Source organism: Bos indicus x Bos taurus, chromosome 18, assembly GCF_003369695.1.
Source record: "Bos indicus x Bos taurus breed Angus x Brahman F1 hybrid chromosome 18, Bos_hybrid_MaternalHap_v2.0, whole genome shotgun sequence".
NCBI classification, from domain to species: domain Eukaryota; kingdom Metazoa; phylum Chordata; class Mammalia; order Artiodactyla; family Bovidae; genus Bos; species Bos indicus x Bos taurus.
The window spans coordinates 14,740,523-14,759,579 of NC_040093.1; the positions used below are offsets into that span (position 1 = coordinate 14,740,523).

The 19,057-nt window shown below is 56.1% G+C and overlaps 1 protein-coding gene across 1 annotated transcript in view; it reads right to left on the reverse strand.

Annotated features, from left to right (window-relative positions):
* POU2F2 (POU class 2 homeobox 2) overlaps positions 1-18,310 on the reverse strand; it is a 77,573-nt gene extending 59,263 nt beyond the window's left edge. The window contains exon 1 of the mRNA XM_027515661.1: positions 16,376-18,310. The gene's annotated coding sequence lies outside the window, so the exon portion shown is untranslated. The remainder of the gene's footprint in view (positions 1-16,375) is intronic.
* Between the last annotated feature and the right edge of the window lie 747 nt (positions 18,311-19,057).

Consider the following 19,057-nt stretch of genomic DNA (forward strand, 5'->3'; position numbering starts at 1 on the left):
CACTTTACAGATGGGCAGGCGAGGCTGTGAGCAGATGACTTTCCCAGTGTCCTGTATAGCTTGGCAAGGGGCGGAGCTGGTTATCAAGGTCAGGCCTACGTGCCTCCTACTGAAACCCACGTTTCCTGCCTTCTGGGAACGTGGTCTTGAAAAAGCTGCCTGAATGTGTACAAAGACCACTCTTGTCGCGGGCAGTCAGAGAAGGGGCAGGGACTGTAGGACAGGGGAAGGAGACAGGGTTTCAGGGAGACCTTCCTCCCAGGCGGGTCCCCATGAGTGGACAGTGGGCAATTTCAGAAGCTGGGGCTCAGAGAGGGAGAGCTCTGGGTAGGGGAGGGTCACAGAGCCAGAAGGCTCACATCCACCTGACACCTGCGTGTCTCCAGAGGGGGAACTTCAGGGGAATGGGAAGGATGGCCATGGGCCTGGATGTCTGGCAGGTGCTTGGCTATCTCATGGCAAGTCTGCCAGTACAGATGGGGAAACTGAGGCCCAGGACCAGCCAAGGACACAAGGGATTGGTGAAGGCAGGACTGGAGATCAGACGGAGAAAAGAGAAAGAGAAAAAGATGAACTGAGATAGATGGATAGATGGCTGGTTAGAAGAGAAAGAGTTGGGGAGACCCAGACATTCAGAGGTGAGGAGTGGAGGGAGACACAAGCAGAGAGACCAGAAAGCCCAAATAGGAATGAATAAAGGGGGGGTCAAAGGAACAAGGGGTCTAACCAACTCCTCCCCCCTCTCTGTCTGGGCCCCCATTTTCCGGGGCAGAGGGGACCAGGACCCTCCGTCCCTGTGGGGAGGGAGGGGCTGGGGTTTCTCCCCGGACTCAGGGTCTGCTCCCCACCCCCGCCCCCGCCCCCAGAGCTAATCAGAGGCTGTCATCTCCACCGTGAGGTCTTGGTTAAGGAGATTTAGGGCCAGGATCAATAGGAAATTTAAAAATCGATGCAGCGCGCAGGGCAAAATCGATGGCGTTTAATCGCCTTGCCGATTCCCAGTCAAAACAATTAGCCGCGCTGAGTGTTGAACACGGCGGCGACACGGCATTAACCGTCAATATTGGTGTAAGTGATGGCGGGGCGGGAGGGGGATTCCCCGGGCCTCTCAGGGGCCCAGAGTCAGACGGCGCCTTCGGGCTGGGGTCTTCCCTCAAGGCAGCGCCCCTAGTTGGGACTTCCCTCCAGCAGTGCCCCTCTCCCCACCCGGTCTCTGCCCTCTGCCACCCTCAACGGCGATGCCCACAGGCAGGACCGCCCCGGCCTGTCTGCCTCCAATTCTCCTCCTCGTGGCATTTCTCTGGGCCCTGCACCCCCCATTCCCCTGCCTGACACACCCCTCTCCCAAGTAAACAGCCTCTCCCCTCGGGAGAGGCAGGCAACCCTGTGCAACTGCAGCCATATTCCCAGCAGGGCCCTGAGCCTGGAAGATAGGAATGGTAGCTGTGTAGAAGATGCCTTCTCCCCATTTCACAGACGGGAACTCTGAGGAACAGAGAGGGAAAGCAAGTGGCCTGTAGTGACCTGGCAGAGGAATTTAAGGAGCCAGGACTAGAACCCTGACTTCTCTGACTCCAGAGTTTCTGTTCCTTATAGCTGCAACACAGACAAGGGAAGGAACTGTCTGATGTTCACAGGAGAAGGAAAGGAAGTCCCCTCAGCATTCCTTGAAGCCAGGATGACTCTCCTGCAGGCAGGTTGGGGTCTGGCTTCTCTGGGGGTCCCCAGCACTGCCCAGGCCACAGTATGACCCTGAGCTTAGACAAGTGAGGATGACAGTGTCCACTGGCTGCACAGAAGACTGCCCACATACGTTTTCGCTGAGGAACATGCGGTGGAACCACTGTCCCCCACAAACACATCAGCTCGGATTAGTCCAGCAGAGCGGCCCTGAGTGAGAGCAGCCGGGATTTCCTGGGTGCTAGCTACGTGTCAGGTGTGGTTAGCTGCTCTGCGGGTGTGATCTTGCAGTCTCAACTGTTTGGTGAGTACCATTCTCACGATACAGATGAGGAAATGGAGACTCAGAAAGGTGAAGCCACTTGCCCGGGGTCACACAGCCAAGAGTGGGGGTGGGTAGCTCAGTCTGACCAGTCTCTGAGGGGAGAAGGACACAGGGCAAGCAAGATCCAATGACTGCAAGCAAGAGGGTGCGTACAAATAGGGGTACAGGAACCCAGCGCCTGGATGGGGACCAGGAGAGGCTCGGCACAGGCCCAGGAGGCAGGGGTGGGGCGGGCAGGGCAGGGGACTTGGAGACACACTGGGAGCTCCTGACCTGGCAGGACGAGGACATGAGGCCGGGAGGCCAGGGCTGGCTCTCAGCTTCTCTGAACATGCCTGAGGGCTCCAGGTTCTGGGGTGCCACGTGGGGGCAGGGGGAGCCTTCCGCAGCCACTTGCTCCCAGCACAGCAGCAGGGCGGGGGTGTGGGCCAGTGAGGAGGCCCGTGAGATGAGCCAGGGATTGATCTGACAAGGTCCTAATCAAATGGTCAATATCGCTGACCTGACCACTTAACCTATTGATAAGCTGGCAAGGATGGAGCAGGCGGTGAGTGGGCTCAGGGAGGAAAGCAGGGAGAGGGCTAGGGGAAGCTGGATGGGCAGCGTGCCGAGTCTGGGGGCCTAAGAGAGGGCGGTCTCCTCCTCAGGCAACCCCACCCGCCACCCCTCTGATAAGTCATGGGTCTTCTCTGCGGGGGCTTCTTTTTTTAAAAAAAAAATTAATTTATTTACCCTTGGCTGTGCTGGGTCTTCACTGCGGCATGCAGGCTTAGCTGCTCTGTGGTATGTGGGATCATAGTTCCCCAACCAGGGACTGAACCCATGTCCCCCACATTGGAAGGTGGATTCCTAACCACTGGCAACTGGACCACCAGGGAAGTCCCGTATGTGGGGGCTTCTACGCAAGTCTCTCCCTCTGGTCAGGGCCCCTCAGGCTCGTCCTGACTGAGGCTGGGAACTGTCCCCAGTGCCCAAGCCACCCCCAGGTCCTCTTGGTTCGTACCTTAGCTTCTCACACATGGGAGGGACTTCTCTGAATCTCAACGTCCTGTTCTGCAAACTGGTGATAATTATAACAGGAAATGCCAGGAGACAACCTAGATACCTGACGACTGGGGACTGGGACAATACGTGATGGTGTAGCAGCCTGATAAAGGAGGGCTGCAGAGTTGTAGAAAATATGCTTGAAATAAATTCATTGACAAGGGAGCGACGTTCATAATCCATTGTTAGAAAGGAATAAAAGACAGATTATAAACTGGTATGTAGGTGATGGTTTCCTTTTTATGAAAGACACACACACACTTTTTTTATCCTAAAGAAAAAGGTTTAGAGCAGAAGTCAGAATTCTTTTTTTTTTTTTTTTTGGCTGTACCACACAGCTTGCGGGATCTTAGTTCCCTGACCAGGGCTCGAACCTGGGCCCTATTCCTGGGCCCCAGCAGTGATGGCACAGAGTCCTACCAACTGGACCGCCAGGGAATTCCCAGAAGTCAACATTCTGAATTTGGTTCCAGGTTTCTGAATCTTAATTTATTCTTTGGGTGAAACTATGCTCGTGCCTTGTCATACCTGACTCTTTGAGACCCATATGGACTGCAGCCCGCCAGGCTCCTCTGTCCATGGGGATTCTCCAGGCAAGAATACTGCAGTGGGTAGCCACTCCCTTCTCCAGGGGATCTTCCTAACCCAGGGATAGAACCTGAGACTCCTGTGTCTCCTGCATTGCAGGCAGATTCTTTAGGGCTGAGCCATCTTTGGGTAAACTCGTAGACATACTCCCGTTTGAGAAAAAGCTATCTAGAAAGATAGGCATCAAAAAACTTTTTTTTCATGTAACTAGATGATCATGATGGGGTTTCTTTCATCTCTTTGAGTATCTGCATTTTCTACTTTTTTACAGTGAACATGCTTCACATGAGTTGACATTCGCTTACAACTGCAAAAGGTGGGGCTAACGAATCCTGCATTGGCGGGACTGTGGCAAGGTTCACAGCAAACACACAATGGGCGGTGTTTCTCTGAGCCCCTTCCCTCTCCCAGCCAGGCTTGGCTGGCTGGCTTATGTCCCAGCATAAGCTCCCCCTGTGTCCAAGCCCAGCCAAGCCCAGAGCCCCTCAGAACATGAATGAATCTGAAATCTGCCCAGTGCAGAAATACTTGCTCCAGCGTTTGGTAGGACCAAGCCGAATTCCGTGTGCTTCAGGAATCTGACTGAGGGCTCACAGGCAGGGGGGACTGTTGGAGGGGAAGCCAAGGTCCAGAGGGAGGGAACAGATTTTCGAATCATCACACAGCTGTTTGTCACAGAGCTAGGACCCAAGCTGGCTCCTGGGTTGCACTATCTCATCTCTGAGATGAGAAAAACCTGCAAGATTAAATGTGCATGCAGGCCAGGGACTAGTGCAAGGGTATGCAATTGTACAGAGCTGAAGAGCATGGTGGTCCAAAATCTGTGTGACCTTGCGCAAGTCACTTCACCTGTCTGAGCCTCAGTTTGAAAGGGAAAGTGAAAGTCGCTCAGTCATGTCCGACTCTCTGTGACCCTGTGGACTATACAGTCCATGGAATTCTCCAGGCAAGAATACTGGAGTGGATAGCCTTTCCCTTCTCCAGGGGATCTTCCCAACCCAGGGATCGAACCCAGGTCTCCCACATTACAGGCAGATTTTTTACCAGCTGAGCCACAAGGGAAGCCCAAGAATACTAGAATGGGTAGCCTATCCCTTCTCCAGTTGATCTTTCCGACCCAGGAATCGAACTGGGGTCTCCTGCATTGCAGGTGGATTCATTACCAACTGAGCTATCAGGGAAGCCTCAGTTTACTCAAACACAAAATGAGAATAATAATAACCCCTGCCTCACAGACCCAGTGAGAGAAGTCAACAAGACCATGCTAATAATGAACTTAGGAGGGAGCTGACAGAGAAAGGAGCAAGTGAATGGTGGAAATGATATTACGATTATCACCACAAGTGATGTGTATGAGTAGATTGTGCAGGGTGAGGGCAGGAATGCAGTGTGAAGCAGGAAGAAGGAAGGTCTGTTCTGGTACCCTGACTTGGGGTGAACAAATGCAGTGAAGACACCTGGCTCAGTATATTCCTCTGGCGACTTCCCTGGCGGTCCAGTGGCTAACACTCTGTGCTTCCACTGCAGGGGGCGCGAGTTCGATCCCGTCAGGGAACTGAGATTCCCACATACTAACTGGCGTGGCCAAAAAAAGATATTCCTTTGTTCATTCATTCATTCAGTAAACATTTCCTGAGGCCAGTTCTAGGTTAGACCCTGTGCCAAGCCTTGCAATCCGGACGTGAACAATGGAAGTTCCCACTGAGATAGTGAAGAGGAATTGGGGGTGGCCCGGCTGCTCTCTCATCTGTGAGAGCTGCTTGCCTCAGAGGCCTCCCAACTGTCCCTTGAGGCTTTGGCTGAAAGGGGCTGAGCAGGAGCGTGAGGCCAGTGTGTACTTCAGGGATGTGTGTTCACACACAGAGGGATAGTAAGCTCTGTGCACATGGGCTGTGTCCATCTTTGTGTTTCACAGTCGCATGCACCAAGCCTGACACTCTGGGGACAAGCCGGGCTCCATTTTTTTTCCCTCTGTTTTTTTTTTTTTTTTTTTAAATGAAAAAAGAAACGTTCAAAGCACCGAGCACAATGCCTAACACCTGGCAGGGTCCTCGATAAATAGTAGCTATTATTAGCATCATCATCACACACCAGATCACTCTTGATCCCCACAAAAACCTTATTTTGCCGACGAGGAAAGTTGAGATTTAAAAGGAGTGATGTGATTTGCCCACGGTCGCGGTTGGGAGTCAAAGCGGGGTGTGTGCGACCCCACAGTCTGGGGTCTGCCTTTTCCTGTGGCGGGCTGTCGGGGGAGGAGTCAGGGCCTGGGAGTGGGGGAAGGGAAACAGTAGGGGGGAAGCAGAGGTGCGATGCCGGGGCGGGGCGGGGTGGCAAGGATGCACTGGCTAGGGTGAGGGGAGCACTGTCAGGAAGATGGAGTGCAGTGGATGGGCCCCGGATGATGAGTCTGGAGTCCGGCTGCATCGAGGCTCAGGCAGGAGGAGGTGGCCTGGCTTGCCGATTCCCCTACACTGGGAGGTGTGCCCCCCCTCTCCCCCAGAAGGTGAGATCGCTCCACCCTTGCTCAGCACCTCCAACATCCAGCTCCACCATTATGCTGGGCAATAGGATGGCAAGGGCCCAGCTCCTATTCACCTGACAAACGTCCTCTGAGCACTGAGGGTGCTGAGCATCGTTCCAAGCGGCAGGGATACAGCCAAGAACAAGACAAAGTCCCCGCCCTCACAGTGTTGACCTCTCAGTGGAGAAAGGGACACAACAGATGAGAATATATACTTCGGAGCTAGGAAAGACAATAAAGCAGGTGAAAGGGTGGGTTACAAGATGATGTCACTTTAGACTGTGAAGTCAGGAAAGACCAGTCAGAGAAGGTGGGTTTTGAGTAGTAGCCTGAATGAAGTGTTGGAGACAAGAGCTTTCCTGGCAAAAGAAACAGCAGATGCAAAGGCCCTGAGGTAGGAACAAGGTCGATGTGTTTGAGGAAGGCCAGAGTGGCCTGAGCCTCTGGAGGCACGAGGAAAGGAGTGGACACTGAACAAGCAGGTGGGTTCCTGTTCCTGCAGGGCTTCCAGGCTAAAGAGGATGCTCGAAGTGCGATGGGGGAATGACAGGCTTTCCCTCACTGTGGGAGATTCTATGCAGCAGAAGATAATGGTGGTCAAAATGCTGTGTGACCCTGGGTAAGTCACTTGGCCTCTCTGAAAGTTGGTCTCACCTTCAAAAACCAAGCTCCATCTTCATCACTTCCCTGCAAACCACGTGTGACCCATTCATTCTCTAAGAACAAGCTCTAGACGCCTTCAGTGAACCCCTAGTCCCAGATAAGGCCTTCAAGGGTTGACCTCCCCTACCTGGGGACTCCTCTGGGTCACGAGAGCTGCTGCTGCTGCTAAGTCGCTTCAGTTGTGTCCGACTCTGTGCGACCCCATAGACGGCGGCCTACCAGGCTCCTCCGTCCCTGGGATTCTCCAGGCAAGAACACTGGAATGGGTGGGTCATGGGAGGGACTGGCTCATCCACACCCCTTGGCACCCAGCTCAGGCCCAGCCATAGGAGGCCTCAGAAAACAGCAGGGTGTCAATGGTTACTAAGAGGAACTGTAACCCCTGACCTCTACCACTCAGCACATCTCCCTGTGGGAGCAAGGTGTAGCTTGTTCAACTCTGTCCAGTGGGAGACAGAAGGGGCTGGAGCAAGGGGAAGGCAAACGCATCAGCCCCCTCCCCTGGCCAGGCCTTGTCTGGGGTTCCCAGCATGGACTGGCAGGGCAGGAGTTCACTCCCTTCAGGGCCTCCCCGTCCTCCTCCCGTCCCTCCTCCGCAGCAGACTCTGAGATTCCTGACTTAGTACCCAGCTCACATCCTGTCAAGTCCCTTCTGTGTGTGCGGTGCGCCCAGAATAAATCCTAGCCTCCTAGCCCTTCCCAGTGGTGTCAAGCCTTGTTTCTCTCCCCTACACACCCGCGGGTCCAGTGATGTTCACACTTGCTCACACCTCCATGCCTGTGCACAGAGAATGCCTCTGTTTCTTTATTTTTACTTATTTGTTTTTTTGGCTGCGCCATGCAGTACGTCAGATCTTAGTTCCCCAACCAGGGATCAAACCTGTGCCCCCTGCAGTGGAAAGTGTTAGTGTTAGTCGCTCAGTCATGCCTGACTTTGCAACCCCATGGACCATAGCCCACGAGGCCCCTCAGTCCATGGAATTTTCCAGGCAAGAATACTGGAGCGGATAGCCGTTCACTTCTCCAGGGGATGCTCCCGACCCAGGGATCGAATCCGGGTCTTCTGCACTGCAGGCAGATTCTTTATCATCTGAGCCACCAGGGATGCAGTCTTAACCATTGGGCCGCCAGGGGAGGCCCTTGGAAGTGCCATGCCTGAACAGCTCTCCGCCTCCCCTTTTCCTCCAGACCCTGCCCACCATTCTCCACGTCACTGCCTCAGTGAAGCCCCTGGACCCTCCCATGCAGCACGGCTCTGGTACATGCTGCGCACCTCTGTCAGCCTGGACATCTGGACCCCAGCCAGGGGGACCCCATTTCCCACCAGAGGAGTTTTCTAGAGGGTCACTAAGGCACGGAGGAGTGGGCTGGGGCCTCTGGGTCCTGCATGATCCATGCCTGTGCCGCCTCAGATAGTTTGGAGAGGGTTGTGAGCGTGCATTTAGAATCGATGTGTTGCGTCTGATGCTCAGCTTAAATGTCACTTCCGCAGAGGTGGAACAGCTGACCCACCAGTCTAAACCGGGTTCTCTCACATCCCCTTCCCCAGCCCCGTGTTCCTCTCCTTCCAAGACGTTATCTCTGTTTATAACTAACTACACACAGAGGTCCAATCAGTGGTCATCCTGTTGGCCCCGAGAGCTCTCCAAGAACACAGCCCAGGTCTGTCTTTTAAGTCAGTTTTCCAACTTCTAAGACGGACCTGGCTCACGTCGGGCCCAGTTCCCATGTGATGAACAAATTCATCCCGTGAATGTTTTCAGACCTGAGCATCTACCTATGTGCATTCTGCTGGAAGGGGACAAGTCTACAGGGGGGCTGTGTGTGTGCAGTAACAGGCCACGTCCCTTCTGGTCGCTGCATGTGGCTTCCCCCCGGGATGTCTGAATGTGGCCTGTGTGCTCCCATGGGCGTGTGGACTGGGGTGCGGCCATAGTTACTGTGTTTGTACCTTTGCTGCTGGAAACAACTCTCCACACAAGGAGCACCCCGGCGTTTCAGTATTTGTCGCCCTGTGATGTCTCGGTCCCCATGTGCCCGTGTGGCTGTCTGGACTATCACACCTGTGTGTGAGTGTGTGCCTATCCTTGTTTCTGTACCTGGTGTGTCCATTCCAACGTGTCCAGAGACGTGGACAGAAATGTCTGCGTGAATCCGGAGGCATTAGTAGTTGTGCATTTCCTAAGAGAATCTCTGACTGAGGGTATCTGTACCTGGGTCTTGAGACCCACGGGCGCATGAATCTATCGTGGACTTGAGAATCTGTGCGAGTGTCTATTTTAGAACCACTGCATGTGTCTGCATGTAGATGTGTTTCAAAATCTCAAAGTCTCCAACTATACTCTGTAGTTTTGAGTGTGTGTGTGTGTGTATGTGAAGACTGACATGGACATGTGTACACCTGTGCATCTCCCTTCCCCCGGCTGCGGCTGGCTGCCTTTCCGGCCTGGACGAGGACCTATTCTCTTCTCTGCCTTGTCTCTCACACCCACCCGTGCTCATATGTACCGGGCGGGAAGGGAGGGGGCCGGGGTATCCGCGAGCTCCTGTGTCACAAGGTTAATTTCTCCGCAGCCAGGCAGGCTGGGCCCTGAGGGGAGTGGTGGGGGCGGGGCTGGTCCCCACAGCCCCTCTGATAAATATGTATTTGGGGATGCTGTGCTCAAAGGTCACGGCGGGGAGGAGGAGGGGTGGTCTGCATCGCACGGAGCCTCTGGGTCCCAGCCAGGCCCCGGCGGGGTCGTGTGACCCGCTCCGGAGGGATGAGACACAGATTCAGGGGGCTGTCCCCCTCGTCCAGCCCGGCCCGCCCCACCCGCAGCCATGCGCAGAGGGAGCTGCTGTCGTGGACGCACGAGTATTCGGGCTCTGGAGCAGGCAGGCACACGAGCCCACACCCGCTGACGCCCCGACAGGCTCTGACGGACACACAAAGACGGCCTTGCGGGCCACCGGGTGCTGGACAGCCGGAGTCCAGGGACACCCTTCTCCCTCGCCCCAACCTTCACACAACACCAAAAAAACCCACAAAACGCAAGCCCACCAGAGTGCATAGCACCTCACAAAAAGAAACGTTCTTACACACTCAATACACATATGCACACGTGAGCACAAAGGTGCACGGGGCGCAATAAGAAGGGCCCCATCCACTTTGTGGGTGGGCGTGTTTATATATACACAGATGCAAGTACACACAAAGATGCACACGAGAGTCCCCAGGACACAAAGTTCTACGAAGGCAGGTGCACACTGACGTATACACACACACAAATGCACACGCGCACATTCACACATACAAAGACCCCAAGACACCCACACCAGGCAGGATGCTGGCCAAGCCGGGCTGGGAAACGCACCCTGCCGCAATCCAGCCAGCTCCGGCCCTCTCCCCACTGAGGCGAGAAGGGCCCCCCCAGTCTCTGGTCCCTGGCCCCCCAGCCAGCCCCAGCCAGATGCGCCACCATTTGTCCAGCCCTGAGTCATATCAATTGTCGAGCCTCCCTCCTTGCTGACCAGCCCTCTCGGCCATCAGCGGCCTCGGCCATTACTCGGCTCCCGCCTCTGGCCTGTGTTTGTCGAGTCTCCCTTACCTGGCAGAACCGTCCAGACCCACGGAGCCCTTTCAGGGTCTGCCTGACCCCTTCCCCAAGGGATTCCGAGGCTCCCTGTCGTGTGCCCCCAGCCCAGGCCTCAGAGTGACCCCTCCCCTCGGCACAACGCTCAGGCGGTCATTCTTCAATGGCCGCTGCCCACAGTGGTTCTGGTGGGTCTTGAGCCTGTGTGTTTGAGCATGTGTGTGTGTGAGTCCGCTCGGAGGCATGTGTGTATGGCTGGTGGGGTGGCTACAGCTGTGCTTTAAGTCAAAAGGACTATATGTGCATGAGTGTGTGTGTGTGTGTGTGTGCACATGCACACGTGTGAATAAGGGGTTAGAGTGTCAGCAGCTGTGCTTAAAGTCAAGGAGCATCTGAGTGTGATAGTGCCTGTGCGGAATTAGGATGTTGGGACATGCTTCACACGTGTGTGCGTGCGTGTGCGCATGTGTGTGTGCTTGAATGCAGGGGGCACTAGGTGTACAGGTCTGGCCTTGGGGCGGGGGGGCCATGAGGGCTGTTTCTGTCTCGGCCGTGGGGGTCGGCGCGGTACAGGCATCTGCTTTTCAGACGGTTGTGAGCAAGTGGAGTGTGTCTCTCCCAGACTCTGTTGCCTGTGTTTGTGAAAGTGACAGATGCTGCCTCCCTGGCCTCACTGCGGCGGATTAAGTCTGTGAATGCCACATGAGTCTGCACCCCAGTGGGGGAGGGTCCCTGGCCTGCGCTGACACTCACGTTTGCGGGCCACGGCCCTCAACAGTATAGGTTCCTGGGGATGACGACTAAAGTCCCGCCTTCCGGTTTCTTTGAAGGAGAGTGTGTCCGAATGGACGCCAGGGTGAAGGGCTCTGTGTGTGTGTGCATGGGCGCTCACTCACACTCACACACTAGTCCATGTTGTCCAAGGCACACTGTCACGAGACGCACATGGGTGTGCCAGCTCCCTAGGGCCGCAGAGAGACCAAGTCCAAACTTCTCAGAACCTCCACGGACGGGCCCGGGGCACCAAGTGCGTCTCTGCTCTGAGGGCCGCACCCCCAGCTAGGCCGCTTCTTCCTGCTCCCTCGCCTGTCTTCCTGCCCCCTTCCTCAGCGCCTGAGGACCCTTTAAGACCCACTTCCCCGTTTAAACCCGAACCTCCCTCCTCCAGATTCCCCAGGACCCAGAAGCTCCCTTTGTGCTCCCGGCACCCCCCGGAATCTTCTGTAAGCCTGGTTTCACTTCAGAGCCCGTGATAATCGTTTTCAGGTAAGGAGTGATCATGCTACCATCGCCTGACTTCCTCAGGAAACTAACTGTACCTCATTCGGGGGGTGACACACCACTCAATAAATGCCTATTGAATTCAGGGGCCTGGGACGTGGGGAAACTGCCTGTCCTGAGGAGCTAAAGAAGGTGGGGCTGTGGGGAGTGAGGGAAGGGGGTCCTGCCTCCCAAGCCCACCGCCGGCTTCCCGGTTGGCCACGCAGCACAGGGCTCACCAGCACAGGTTGCAGAGGGGATGGAAGCTCATCAGTAATCCTGCCTTTGAAGAGGCCCAGCGCCAAATTGTCAGCCAGAGTGGGCTCTCGACCTCTCTCATTTGCTGGCTTTCTCTTCAGGACACAATGCAAAGCCCAGGTCCTCCAAGCCCGTGCTGAGCCCTATAAGGCATCCATCCACCTGACAGACCCTGGGAGACGGGCTTGCGGACAGACATCTCAGGGGGCAGGGAGGAAGGGGGAAGGGGGAAGCCAGAGAAAACAAATGGTGCTGGAACAGCTACGGGGACATGGACAGACAAACCTCCAGAGACAGGCCAGGCTCGGGACCAGGAGCCAAAGACCTCAGTCCTGGCGCTGCTTGGTTACTCATAGGCTGAGAGAACCGTATGGACCTCAAACCCTCATCAGTGAAAGGGGCACCATCAGGGCTGCCCTAAGAGCTAGGCGGATGGAAGGGGAGTCATCATCGCCAATATTATTATTATTATAATTAGATCAGGAGGTGCTGGGCCTATGGGGATAACAATGAGTGCTATATATTTAGAAGAACAGACCCCAGTCTGAGGAGACCCCCACACTTACTCTCTCCTCCCAACAATTCTCCACACCCAGGATTCTCAACCATTTTGATCCTGAAAAAAATACTGGAAATTAACGAGAATGTGCTAGATGGGGAAACTGCTTCCCGGTCTGCATAGAAGTCCAAGTAGCCTCTGCCATGCCCATCTGTCTCCCCCTCCAGGGTCATGTTCCTACACACTAGGAATACCACCAGGGCAGTGACAGCCTCTACCCAAGGGGTGCTGAGCTTGGGGCCCTTGGTGTAGCTGTCTCATTGGTGGGGGAAGGGCCTCTGGTCTGTGGCCCCTGCATGCAAGGAGCAAGAGTGTGTGAACCAAAATGCAGGTGTCCTAGGGTGAGCACTGATGGATCCGCTGGAAAAAAAAATCTGGCTAGCATGCTGTTAAGGAGGTACAAGCTAACCTCCCTCACACACTCAGCATGGGTGTGGGCGCACATGCACACACACACATTCACACACACACACACTGTGGCTGCGTTCTTTTCATATCGTGATCCCTGAAACAGACACCCTCCATTTTCCCTGCAAAGACTGACAGAAGTGAGGGCGACTAAGACCCCCAAGGATGGCAGCCAGCCAGAGGGTGGGCCAGCAGCCTACAGGACTGGGGATCTGGACCTTCCCAATGGACATGGGTGGGCCTCTGTCCACCAACACCCAGGAATCAGGAAGTAGACGCGGAATCACATTACCAGCAACTGGAGACGCTGCCCGCGGCCTTGATTCGCTTCCCTCCTGGCCAACCTGCCACCCCCTGACATGGGACGATGCTTTGTTACCACGGAGGAGCCAGGGAAGGTTTCTGTGGGCTGGCAGACTTCAGGGAGGGGGGATCTTTTCTTGTTTTGTTTTCTTGAACCCAGCTTCAAGGTTGCTGTGCAAGCATGCTGTTAAGCTCACCCCTACGCCCATGACCTCTGAGCACATTTCTCATCGCTGCACCCGGGCTCGGCTTCACAAACCCAGCCTCCCTCTGACCCAGGCCACAGAGACCCAGAGACACCTAAGGAGAATAACCACCACAACAGTACAAACAGTTCTGTGTCAACATGATACTTTCACATATGGGACTTTATTTCACGTGTACTCTCGGGGCACACACCACAGTCAGACCTAGTACCTGCATGCAGAGTCTCTATGCCAACCACGCTGCACGTCCAGATGGACGCACCCATCGCTGATGCTGGACTTGGCACACAGACCTGCACACACGCCGACGGCCGCCTCGCACAGAGCCAGAGAGTGCCTCCCGAGTACACACGCAGCCAGGGCTCCATGAACATCGAGACAAGGGAAGGACCTCACAGGATAAATACTCGCGCCGACTCCTTCCTGCACACGCCTCGTCCACAATGGGAAGCCCCTGTACCCGGCCCCCCGCTGGACACACGTGTCACGATTCTATCCCTTTGGTTCTTCACTCTGCCAAGGCTCCCAAGCTCTGCACACAGTCAGTCTGTCCAGCACTCCTCTTGCAATGCACGCAGGCCATGTACACACGCACACAGCCACCATGGTCTGACTGTACACACCAGCCCCACCACCACCCACTGACGCCACGCTCTCCCTTTCTGCCCTGAGGGAGGGGGCAAATTCGCCTGGCAGAATGGTAAGAGACTAAAACCTACTGAGTTAAGCATCTCATTGGGTTTTTTTTTTGAAATCCAAGACCTACTCCCCAACTCCACAGGCCCCAGGATGGAGGGAGAAAGCGGGGAGTGGTTGGCAGGCCAGAGGCTTTCTCTTCCGATCTTTTACCTGGGGTGCAGGAGCTCTGAGGACCCTCTCAGATGGACCCCCACCCCGACTGCCTCCCCTTTCCACTTCCCACTAGCGATTCGTGTCGTTCTCTCCTTCGTCCACACCCTTCTCTCTCAGTGGGGCTGAGTCCAGAGCCCTGAGCCCTCACTTACAGTCCTCCCCTCCCCCTCCCGTGGCCCCAGTGAGCACCCTCCGGGACTTCTCCATGAGGCCAGGGAAAACAGGAGGGTGGCGCTATAGCCCCCCTCCCCAGGGCAGATCCAGGCCCCCAGCTGGGAAAAAGGAGGGCAGGAACAAACAGGGATGTGGAATAGGGGTTATGCTCTGCTGGGAACTTGGGGGAGTCCTGTCTCTGCACGGAAACCCTCTCCCTGGCATGCTGTTCAGGACAAATGATACAAAAGTGAAGAATAAATGAAACTGAGGGAGGGGGCAGAAGGGACAGGGCAACAGGGGAAATGAGTGGCAGGGAGGGGGAATGAGAGAAAAGGAGAAAGGGGGAAATGGGAAAGACAGAAAAAGAAAAGGAGGGGTGGAAAAAGGAAGCTGAAAAAAAAAAAAGAGAACCTGAAAAAAAAAAAAAGAAAACCTGAGGGGGTGGGGGGTAGTTTTTATGGCGAGAAGGAAGAGACAGAGAAACTGGAAAACAGGAGAAAGAGAAACCAGCAAAGGAGATGGAGAAAAAGAAGCCCGAGGAAGGACACAAGAGGAAGAAAAGAGCAGGGAGCTGAGGAGCAGGAGGAGACAGCCAAGGGGCTCCCCAAGTTACAGACTTTGCCCAGAGAGCTGAGGGGCGCACCCGGCTCCCCGGCGTCGCTCCCGGGCCCTGGAGCTTCACCGCCCACCTCTCAGAATCCCATCCCAGCTGCTCCCCATCTCAGCTCCCACCCTTCCCGCAATCCGAGGCACCCCGTTTCTTTCTCTCGCCCTCATTCCCACCCCAACCCTTCCTGCTTCCCCGTGCCCTCTTACCTCGCCCCCCCTTCCCCACGCGCCCTGCTTGCTTCCGAGCTTCCGACAGCATCACCAACCGACATCCTCACCACCATCACACTACGGCGGCCCCCACACCCCTAGCAAAGGGAAAAAACAACAGGCGGCACCGCCACCATCCATGACCCCTCTCGTCTCATTTTCTCCACAGTCGCCCCTTCCCCAGATGCAGGGTCCAAAATGGGGATCCCGCCCAGCCCGGGGAGCCTCTCCAAAGCGCCGAAGCCTGCCGGGCACCCATGCCGCCTTGTCTCTCCTCTCTGCGCTCTCTCCTTTTTGTATATGATGGCCCCAGCCGCGGTGTGTTTTATTTTCGTCTTTTTATTGGTGTTATTTTTTCTCCTCTTTTTCTTTATTTTTTGGCCTGGGGACGGCAGCGATGAAAGCGCTCACCGCCCGGTCCCCTCCACCGGCTCCGGGCAGGTCGCTCTTTCTCTAGTCTGCGCTCCTCTGCCTCCCTCCTTTCTCTTCTCTGTCTCCGCTCGGCTCCTCCGTCCTTTCAGCTCCGTCCTCAGCCGACTGCTCTCTCCTCTCTCTACGGCCGCCTCTTCCACGCCTCTCCTTTTCCCTTCCTTCTTGCCCCTTCTCCCCTTTTTTCTCTCCCTCTTCACCTCTTCGTCCCCATTTCTTCCCATCCCTCCCCACCCCCCCACCACGCACATCTCTCCTTCGGTTCCCTCGCTGCCACAGACAGTAAGCCGACCCCCACCACACACACACACCTCGCCCCCAAATAATAAAGATACCCAGCCAGGGGGCAAAGCCCCGACGCCGGGCGCCGGGAGGGAGGCGAGAGGGCCGGGGCCGCAGCGGCGGCGGGCAGCCGGAGCGCGGTGCGGAGCGAGCGGCGCCCGCCCGGCTCCCGCCCGGAGAGCTCTCTGCAATAGGCCGAGCCGGCTGCATTAAGCTTCTTGCAATCAATAAAGCGCGGGTCAGATTATGCAAAGCGCAGATATTAATATGCAAAGTTTTAAAGATTTTTAAATGGAAGGGCGAGCGCGGCGCGGGCGGGCAGGCAGGGGCTGCGAGGGGAGAGGGAGGAAGGGAGGGCGGGCGGGCGGCGCGCAGGCGAGCTGGGGAGAGGAGGAGGCTGACCGCCGCCCGCCCGCCCGGCTGCGCCGCGCCGCCTTGCCTTACCGCTGCTCCCATCGGTAGGCGCCGCTGTCTTCGCCATGCGCGTCAGCTGCACGGCTCCGAGGGGATGGCCGAGGAGGAGCCGCCGCCGCCAACGCTACCCCCGCTCCCGCTCCCGCTCCCGCGCCCGCTCGCTGCCTGCTGCTGGCGCTGCTCTGGCCGCTGCTCCTCGCCTGAGCTGCCGGCGCGAGCCCAGGCGCGCGCCATCCCCGGCTCCCACCTTGTCCCCATGGCAACCCCGGGCCCAAGGATGCTCAGAGAGAGAGCGCGAGCGAGAGAGCGAGGGGGGAGAGAGGGAGAGGGAGAGGGCGGGGAGCGCAGGGGACACGGAGGCAGGGAGAGGCCCGAGACTCAGAGACACAGAGACACGCAGAGACAGAGACACGCAGAGACAGGCTGAAACAGAGATGCAGTAACAGAGAGAGGAGAGTGGGGTGGGGAGTCGAGGGGGACACAGAGACAAGAAGCCCACAGAGATCTACAGAGACACACAGAGAGACACAGAGACACAGAAAGAGACAGAGGGGAAATGGGGGGCAGGGAAAGAGAGGTGGATGCAAGAGCAGGAAGACACCCTGAGGCTCAGAGACCCACAGAGACACCCTGAGACACAGAGACATCCAGAGACAGAGAAGGGGGGAGGGTAGGGAGAGGGAATAAGGCAGGGAGCACAGAGGACTGTGCTCATAGAGACAGGGAAAGACTCATAGAGACAAAGAGATGCCCAGAGACAGTCATAGAGTCAGAGAGACACAGAGATATACAGAGACACACAGAAACATATACACAGAGACAGAGAGGGGTGGGAAGCAGAGCGGGACTCAAAAGGCAGGGAGAGGCCCTAAGAGCCAGAGACTCAAAGAGACACCAGAGACACAGTACACAGGAAGGAAAGGGAGAGGATGGGAGTACAGGGGATATGGAGGCAGGGAGAGACGAACAGAGGCAGAGAGATGCCAGAGACACGAGAAACATGGAGACACAGGCATGGGGGGAGGGGTGGAGACAGAAGTGGGGAGAGCAGATGGGAACATGAAAGCAGAGAGAGGCACTAAGGACAGAGACACTCAGAGACAGAGATAAGAAGAGATCCAGGCAGAGACAAAGCGAGATGAAGAGCCAGAAAAACAGCCACAAAGAAGCAGACGCACAGACAGCAGATATGAATAGTCATACAGAGACAGAGACACAGATAAGAGAGAGAGACATGCAAGAATCAGAGATAGAAGAGCCACACTCAGAGAAAGAGGAAGAGGCAAGACAGAGTTGGAGAGATACAGAGATAGGAAGACACACAGAAAGAGACAGGCATGGAGAGATGGACACAGAGATAAGAGAGACATCCAGAGTCAGAGACATGAAGAAAGAGCCAGAGAGAGGCAATACCAGAAAGACACTGACAGAGACCAAAAGAAACAGAGACGGGGAGAGAGACAGAGAGAGGCGGGCAGAGAGACAGGGGCAGGGGACTAGTGAGATGCAGACAGAAACACAGAGAAACAAAACAAGGATTCTGAGAGGGAACCTAAGAGACAGAAAAACAGAAACGTGCAAAAGGAGACACAGAGACCAAGACAGAAAAAGGAACAAGAAGAAATACAGGCAGTGAGAGACGGAAAGCAAAGACAGATTGAGAGAGTCAAAGTGGTGATGCAGAGAAACACAGAGATGCAGACAGAGACATACACAGAGACTGCGAGAGATGGAAAAGGAGACATCTAAAGAGACAGAGAGAGATGGTGGATGGGAACAGATACTGGAACAAGCTCCCTGATGGACAGAGATCCATAGGGAGATCCACGACAGGGACACCAAGAGATAAATGGAGAGTCCGAAATAGAGAATGGGAACTGGAAAAGGTGGGGGGTGGGGACAAAGAGACAGAGCCGAGGGAAAGCGGGAAGGTGCAGGCTGGGGTGAGAACAGAGGCCAGGAGCGTGAAAAGAGGGGCTAGGGGAGCAGCAAGGGGAGAGAGCAGGTGAGGGGAGAGCTGCAGGGAGGGGAGGGGAGCAAGGAGGGCAGGGCCTGGTCACGGAACACCTCCGCTGTGCGGGACACAGTAAGGCTGGGGAGGTTGAGGAGGAGGGCACCCTGGGCCCTGCGCCAGCCTGCGCAGGGTCTGAGGAGGACGCGTGTCTGCCGGCCCCGGCCGGTGGGGGCGCTGCGGCGCGCAGAGGAGGACGGGGCTGCGAGCGGCACCCAGGCCGGGAGGCGTTTGGGGGAGGTGGGCGCGGGCACGCGCCGCGCGGTCTGGGCTCAGCTGCCGCCCGACGCTTTGTTACCCGTCCGGCTGCCCCGCGCGGACCGAATGGGCACACAGGACCCTCGCGTTGGGTGCGTGAGAAAAACATGAGAATCACCAACTGCCCACGTGTACCGAGAGGGCTCCCGGGACCTACACTGCAAGTGAGTAAGAGAATTAAATACAGGAAACACCTACCCCGCGGGCGTACAAAGTAAGTACACGGGACTGCGCAGCGCGCTTAACAGGCACGGAACTACCTATTGCCCCCCAATCCCCTGCCCCGTGTGCAGCAGTCTCCTGGGACCCACTCTGTGTGTACAACACAAATAAATGCAAGAAACACCCACCCAGCCACCCCTGTGCATACCAAGTAGGTACAGGGACTCTCGCAGCCCCTGCACAAGAAACTTAATACCCACTACACAGCACAGGCCCCTAGG